Source organism: Sinocyclocheilus anshuiensis, unplaced genomic scaffold, assembly GCF_001515605.1.
Source record: "Sinocyclocheilus anshuiensis isolate Anshui unplaced genomic scaffold, SAMN03320099.WGS_v1.1 scaffold447, whole genome shotgun sequence".
In the NCBI taxonomy this organism is placed as follows: Eukaryota; Metazoa; Chordata; class Actinopteri; order Cypriniformes; family Cyprinidae; genus Sinocyclocheilus; species Sinocyclocheilus anshuiensis.
In genome coordinates, this window is record NW_015552615.1 from 3,808,081 (window position 1) to 3,814,837 (window position 6,757).

Below are 6,757 nucleotides of genomic sequence, written 5' to 3' on the forward strand. Positions count from 1 at the left end.
AATGCGTGTGTTTATGTGTTAGATTAGTTTATATGTCTTAGATTTATCCAATAAAGCCTTATTTATATTGAAAAGAGAAGTATCTTGTGTTTTGTGCTTACAAGTTAATGTCTTAAACTGCCGATCTTGTTACTGTGCTAATTAATAGTGTTTTCACCATACTTTGGATATTAATATCCATTGAGTTGATGTTATACGGCTCGTTCAATGAATCGCTGGCCGTCTCAGTGAGCAGCCGTAAAACAGTGATTCTGTCCAAATTCCGTTTAAAATCTTAAATGATTCCCTTTGAGCTAAATTGACCTGTTTCCCTTACAGATGTTTTCAGAGACCGGGAATTACTAACACGCCAGGCCCTTGATGAGTACACCACCACAGTTATGGATTATATCAATTTCTGTGTAGATAGGGTTACATCCTGGAAGCTGATCCATGTCTTTCCTAACCAAAAACCATAGATGACACATGAGGTTCGGCTGCTGATTAAAGCCAGGGATGCAGCCTATAGGTCTGGGGTCAGAGGGGCTTACAGCACAGCCATGAGTGCTCTCAGAAGGGGCATCAAGTCTGCCAAACTGGATTATAAAAGGTGTATTGAAGCCCAATTTAGCACCTCAACAAACTCCCGGCAGGTGTGGGAGGGAATTAGGGTCGGACTACAAGGGAACAACTTCTGCCTCTGTGAGTAGTGCTTCCACTCTAGCAGAGGAACTAAACCGGTTTTATGTCCATTTTGATAGGGAGAACAAGGACACTGTGTTGCCCCATCTGCCCTCCAACGACAACACTGCACCAGTCCTGAGCATTCATGAAGTTAGACACTGCCTGGGCAACATCAACCCCAGGAAGGCATCCGGTCCAGATGGAGTGCTGGGCCAGGTGCTAAAGGACTGTGCGGCCGAGCTGGCAGAGGTCTTCTCTTCACCACCATCTTCAACCTGTCGCTGTCCAAGTCATAGGTCCCAGCATGTTTCAAAGCAGCCATAATCATTCCTGTCCGCAAACAAACCAATGTCACATGCCTGAATGACTACAGGCCTGTGGCACTCACACCTATCCCTGCCAAGTGCCTGGAGCGGCTGGTCATGAAACATAAAAAAGGCCCTACCACCTGATTTTGACCAGTATCAGTTTGCATACCGGGAGAACAGATCAATGGAGGATGCCATTGCTATTGTGCTTCACATACTTCTGGAACACCTGGAGCACAAAAACACCTATGCAAGGCTGCTTTTCATTGACTTTAGTTCGGCTTTTAATACAATCCGGCCAAACACACTCCTGCTGCGGATCAGCGGAGGATGCCATTGCTATTGTGCTTCACATACTTCTGGAACACCTGGAGCACAAAAAAACTATGCAAGGCTGCTCTTCATTGACTTTAGTTCGGCTTTCCTGCGGAAACTGTGCAACCTTGGATTGAACAACTCATTATGTAACTGGATACTGGACTTTTTAACCAACCGCTCTCAATGTATGAAAACAGGCAAGCACATTTCAAACAGCATATGCATCAACACTGGTGCCCCTCAGGGTTGCGCGCTCAGTCCACTACACACTTTACACACATGACTGTTCTGCCTCCTTCCCCACTAATCACATCGTTAAATTTGCAGACGACACAACTGTGCTCGGCCTCATGACAAACAACGAGACGGCATACAGGGAGGAGATTGAACTACTGGCAGGGTGGTGTAAAGAGCATAATCTGGCTTTTAACATCAAAAAGACCAAATAAATTATAGTGGACTTTCATAAGTTAAACCATCCTGGTCATTCACCTCTCTATATTAACAGAGAGGCAGTATAGAGGGTGAACAGTTTTAAATTCCTGGGTCTGATTGTGTCAGACAGGAGGATCTGTCCTGGGGTAGTAACATCACCTTAGCTGTAGGGAAGGCCCAGCAGCGTCTCTTTTTCCTGAAGAAGTTGAAAAGAGCCAAAATACCCCAGAGGTTCATGATAAATTTCTACAATTGTGCAATTCATAGTGTGCAGACTTATGGGCTGCTAGTGTGGTTCTCCAGCTGCACAGTAGCTGAACAGCAGATGATTCAGAGGGTGGTAAAAACTGCTGGTAAAATCATCAGGACTGTCCTCCCAGAGATTTCTACTGCGTACACCTCCCGCTGCCTGTGTAGGACACACAACATCATAAGAGACCGGTTTCACCCAGCACACAGTTTGTTTCACCTGTTGCCCTCTGGTAGGAGGTACAGGTCCCTTCAGGCCAGAACCACCAGAATGGCCAACAGCCTCTATCCCCAGGAAGTCAGACTGCTGAATAAACACTGTTCCCCTCTCCCCCCACTTAATTCGTATCCATTATGCACCATTCTCCAACAACTGCAATAACTGTGAACTGGACTTTATACTGCTGCAGCACAGACAACAATACACATTTTTTTGATTACTACTGTTTCTCTACTCATACACTGTATTCCTTGCCAATGTCGTATTGTCCTGTTTACATACTGTGCTATTGCTGATAATGTTGGACTTTATTATGTCACTGTTTACATTCCTACACATTCGCACTGTATGGAATTGCACTGTCGATTGATGCTCTAATGTAATCTCGTTGTACTACAGCAATGACAATAAATTAATTATTCATTCATTATTCAATATGAATTTATGATTCCAGTCCACAGTCAACAGGGTTGTGAATAAAGAATCTTCGGTAAATAATTCACATTTGTATTACAAAAGAAAGGCTAACATAATTGTTTATGGGGCCAATGAAGATAATAATTTTCTGTAATGGAGATGGAGGTTTCCGTGACCTCTCGTGAGATCTCGGCAAAAAGTCTCACGATTTATTTCCAGAACATGATGCATGATGGGATACACTAAGCCTCGAATAGCGCTCCGGAGCGGTATTCGAGATAGTGTGGATTTAGTGTGCGTTAAGGGCACTGTGCTTTGCCATTTTTAAAGGGGTCATATGATGCTATTTAAATTTTTTCTTTCTCTTTGGAGTGTTACAAGCTCTTGGTGCACAAAGAAGATCGGCTTTCACCGTGGGCGAAGCGGAGTCCAGCCCTGGTTCGTCATATGTCCTTCTGGACGCTCCTTCGTCGAAATCGCCGGCCGCGCTGTTCTCAACCCCACCCGCCTCTGCTCACTCTAACCCTCCCGCCGTTCCTCACGCTAGCAAGGCTGCAGCCAGACCCTTCTCGAACTTGAGGCAGCCAGGTATCCCAGAATGCATTTCGCACCAATCAGCCAGCGTTAATTGCAGAGGAGAAAACCCGCATCATTTTCAAACTATTATTGTGTCATGAAATGCAGGTCTAAGAGTATTTCAGGTGAGAATGCAGTTGTTTAAACCTCAAATCTGTGGTTTATTTATAAAGATATCGCCTATTTGAAAATTTGCTTCGCTGATGTCGGAGACGTGAGATCTACGCGATCAGCGGGCGCTCAGTGCTTATGTTTCCCGACGAGAGCAGCCTAACCTCGACTAGTCCTTCTGACACTTGCCGCTGGCTCTGATGTCTCTAGTGGTTAAACATGAGGTAAAGTTCGTTGTGGGTAGCCTATATCTAACAGGTAATCTTTGGTCTTATGAATCTATTATTTTTTGCAGGTCATATCGTTTTGGCTGAGCACAAAGTTGTTTCATAAATTATTTATTTATTAATCTTAATACAGCGCTGACTTTGTTGCATACATTTGACTGAATGGTTTGCTTTTGTCTTTATTTCCTATTACATAAGTCTCTTATACTTCTACTACTTTTATAATGGCTATTATTGTTCATTAAAACTGACGTTTAACAAAAAAGGCAGAGTTGTGCTTTTCATATTTCATTTTATGATACATACAGTGAAGATAATCAGAGTATACGTGCACATATTACCTAAACCACATATTAATGTTTTATATTTTGAAGAAAAAGAAAAGGCAGTGGTGTTTGATATCATTTCGTTTTATTCTAATGCATGAACCACATTTTTGAGGCTATTAATATTTTAAATGAAACAGAAAAGAGGAATGCTGTTTGATATAATATTTAGTTTCACTGTAATGTATGTACGTTCCCTGAACTACATTTTTGCGACTAATAATATGTTTAAATGAAAACAAAAAGAGGCAGTGGTGTTTGATAACATATTTCTTCATACTGTAAATGCATACAGTGTAGATAACCGGAGTAGCCAAGGCGAGCTGACTGACGTTATCAAGTAGCCTACACTGCTGTTCCATTTGCAGAATTACCGGACTTGTGTCCTCCCGTCCTCTCAGTAGGGGTTCAATCTTCAACTGGCTGGCAGGAGCCGCCACTGACAGGTCACGTGACCTGCCAGTGGTTGGTGGCAGCTGCCAGTGGCAAGTCACGTGACCTGTCAGTGGTTGGTGGCAGCTGCCAGTCTGATTCTGTCAGCTGCCAGTTGCAGGTCACGTGACCTGTCAGTGGCTGGCTGGCTGGCTGGCAGCTGGCAGTATGCCTTAACAAGTTTCAGCAGCCATAAATTTTCCGCAGATTTTGTGTTTTGTGCAATTTTTTATTGTGAACCTGTTCAGTTCTTTACTTTTACATGGTTGATGTTTTAGAGGATTTTAGCGCGATTAAAGTGTTTGACTGTGATCCCAACTGGTTTGGTTATTGTCGCTTCCACTGGCTGCTCAATCAAACAGCCGCAAGAGCGCTCCGAGTTTAACGCATTCTCTACCACTCTCTCTACAAGGAAATATATTATTTTATGATTATTAATATATTCTTATGGGTCTAGTCTTTTAATTTGTTGACATTTTATAGAGGCTTATTACAAATAAAGTGCCCAAATGGCCGTGATCCCAACTGGCAGCTGATTGTCGCTTCCACTGGCCGCTCAGTGAGACAGCCGCCTCGTTCCAAGGCATTCCAATAATTTTATTCCCCTAGCTACAGTGGAAAGAGAGCAAAACACATAAATCTGCCATAAATCAATGGTTCCCGATAGTGTACTGCCAGCTGCCAGGCAGCCAGTCACTGCGGGGCTGCGAGTATAACGCGTTCACTCTTGCTGCAAGGAAATACATAATTTTATTATTATTATGAATGTATTCATATGACTATTCTTGATTGGAGTTTTAGGTGGGTTTATCCCAATTAAAGCAGTCAAATGACCGTGGTCACGACTGGTTGCTTACTGACGCTTCTCTTGACGATCAACCAGCCGCAAATGAGCGCTCCGCTCTGACATGACAGCTGATCTCATTCCAAGGAATTATTTTCGCCGCACATGCTTTACGTCTTTATAAAAAAGGGCAAGCCGCAAACTTTAACGAATTTGTGCTGAGTCTTTCATGTTTTATCTTTAAACCGACTGTCATGTAATACTTTTCTTGTTTTTTTCTTTCTTTTTTTTTGGTTTAATTGAATAAAGATATGTTGTTTGTACTTTTGTGGTACAGAGAGTGGACACAAAAAAAAAGCCATTACAAGGTGACGTGTGCAAGGTCTTCAGGTATGCTTGACTGCATGTATAACAACAGAGAGGTTTCTCACACACACACACACATGTATATATATATATGTATATTTGTATGATTTCCCCTGTATGTATGTATATATATATATATATATATATATATACATATATATACAGTATATATACACACATACATACATATATAATGTTTTTTTAATTATGTTATCATGTTTTTATCGTTTTATTGTGTTAGTTATCTAGTATGTTTTAGTTATTTTTTTACCTAATCAAAATGATACAACTGCGTTTTAATTGAGATTAATTGGAATGCACAATTAATTGAAAAAAAAATTTGTTTTTTTGTAAATTGTTAAAAGCGGAGTTATCTGTAACTTTGTTTTTGCAAATAAACGTATGTATGTATGTACACTGTAAAAAGTTATAAGTTCAATTCACTTAAAAAAATTGAGGAAACCCATTGCCTTAAAACGATTAAGAAAATAATAATTAAAAAAATAAGTGAATTGTCAAGTTCACGGAACTTATTTTTTTTAATTATTATTTATATAATAATAATTATATATATATATATATATATATATCTATATCTGTGTATGTGTGTATGATGTATGATTTCCCCTGTAGAATGCTCAAAAGATTCAATAAGGATCTACAATTCTATAAAAAGGAATGACATGGAGATTCTAAGGTAATACATTTCTGATCTTTATCATAATTTCTCAAGTCTTTTATAAAAACATTAATTATTCTAAAAACATTATATTAATAATACATAGAAAAGGTGAAAGATGCATGATGGGTGAGCTCTGTTTTAATCTAAAATCTGTATAGAGAGGCTTTCCAAAAACATGGGTCACTGGACGGCTGGACTGTTTGGAATCCAGAACAGTGGAAGCAAGACTGTGTGAACTGTGGGGTATTTGTGTGCACTGTTAAGTTTATTTCTCACTTCACTATAAAAATGTTTTCAATGTAAATGTGTTGTTTTGGGCTGTGAACAACAATGCTTTTTTGTTTTAAAGGCAGCAGAAATGGAAGCAAAAAATATGAAAATGTCATCTGAAGTGCTTCAAACATGTCAGCTAGTACACCTATGTGTTTACCATGCCACAAGCATGTTGAAAGATGTGACAACTGAAGTAAGAGAAATAGGAATTAAGAGTTTCAATCAAATTTGACAAAAAGAGAATATTACAATTCATATGTACTGCTGGACAGGACTTTCCGACTGCAATTGGAGAAACAGAGGAAAGCGAAATAGAGACCAACAACTGCATTGCCCAGGACATAAAAGCCTGCATTTATCAAAACACAGG

The 6,757-nt window shown here is 40.2% G+C and overlaps 1 long non-coding RNA gene across 1 annotated transcript; it reads left to right on the forward strand.

Moving 5' to 3' along the window:
- Positions 1 to 6,276: 6,276 nt before the first annotated feature.
- LOC107666058 (uncharacterized) lies at positions 6,277 to 6,718 on the forward strand. The gene is made up of 3 exons (XR_001631631.1): positions 6,277 to 6,372; positions 6,464 to 6,580; positions 6,660 to 6,718. It is a non-coding gene; the product is annotated as an uncharacterized LOC107666058 (long non-coding RNA).
- The last annotated feature ends 39 nt before the right edge of the window (positions 6,719 to 6,757 follow it).